The 788-nt window shown below is 30.3% G+C and overlaps 1 non-coding gene across 1 annotated transcript; it reads left to right on the top strand.

Annotated features, from left to right (window-relative positions):
* Positions 1–180: 180 nt before the first annotated feature.
* Positions 181–299, top strand: LOC114121550 (5S ribosomal RNA). Its single transcript, XR_003592204.1, has one exon. It is a non-coding gene; the product is annotated as a 5S ribosomal RNA (ribosomal RNA).
* Positions 300–788: the final 489 nt, after the last annotated feature.

The raw sequence follows: 788 nt of genomic DNA, 5'->3' as shown, positions 1-788 counted from the left end.
ATTATAAATTATAATGTTATGAATTCATGTACATTAATAAAAATAAAAATAAATGAATATTTTGTTTGTCGTTTATAAAAATGTATATTTATTGTTTTTATATACCATAAAATATAATATAATAAAAGTAATTTTAATTGTAATAGATAGTCAAATACTTTAATTTTCTCAACACCCTTCGCCAACGACCATACCACGTTGAATACACCAGTTCTCGTCCGATCACTGAAGTTAAGCAACGTCGGGCGTAGTTAGTACTTGGATGGGTGACCGCTTGGGAACACTACGTGCCGTTGGCAATTTTTTTTTTATTCCTTTTTACAACATTTTTAATTATAGAGAATTCTGAATTGTATCAATTGAAAAATATATTTTTTATGAAACCCGAACCAAAGATCTTTGTTTAAGTTTAGTGTTAAACAAACATAGGTACGTACATTCTGACCGCGACCTACGGCGGTAAGTATCAAATCAAAGCAGACAGAAGCATTACTGACTTATTGTCGTATCGATATTATCATATTATCTATTAAATAAAATGAAGGTACCTACCTACAAACTTTTACTGAGAAGGTAAATTTCTCCCGTGCTGTTATATATAAAACAATTTATGGTGAATCTACTTACCGACGAGAACAGCAAGAACAGTAAGTTCATTATGAATCACTATATAGATGCGTTTTCGGAAGAGTTGCAAAAAATAGTATGTACATGGTTTATTCGAGGTTATTATATACGACATTCAATCTTATTTATCCAATATTCCAGTGGAAAGTACCTAATCAGCT

Source organism: Aphis gossypii, chromosome 3 (genome assembly GCF_020184175.1).
Source record: "Aphis gossypii isolate Hap1 chromosome 3, ASM2018417v2, whole genome shotgun sequence".
NCBI classification, from domain to species: Eukaryota; Metazoa; Arthropoda; class Insecta; order Hemiptera; family Aphididae; genus Aphis; species Aphis gossypii.
Note: the sequence above shows the minus strand (reverse complement) of the source record. Positions and strands in the feature narration are given on the sequence as shown.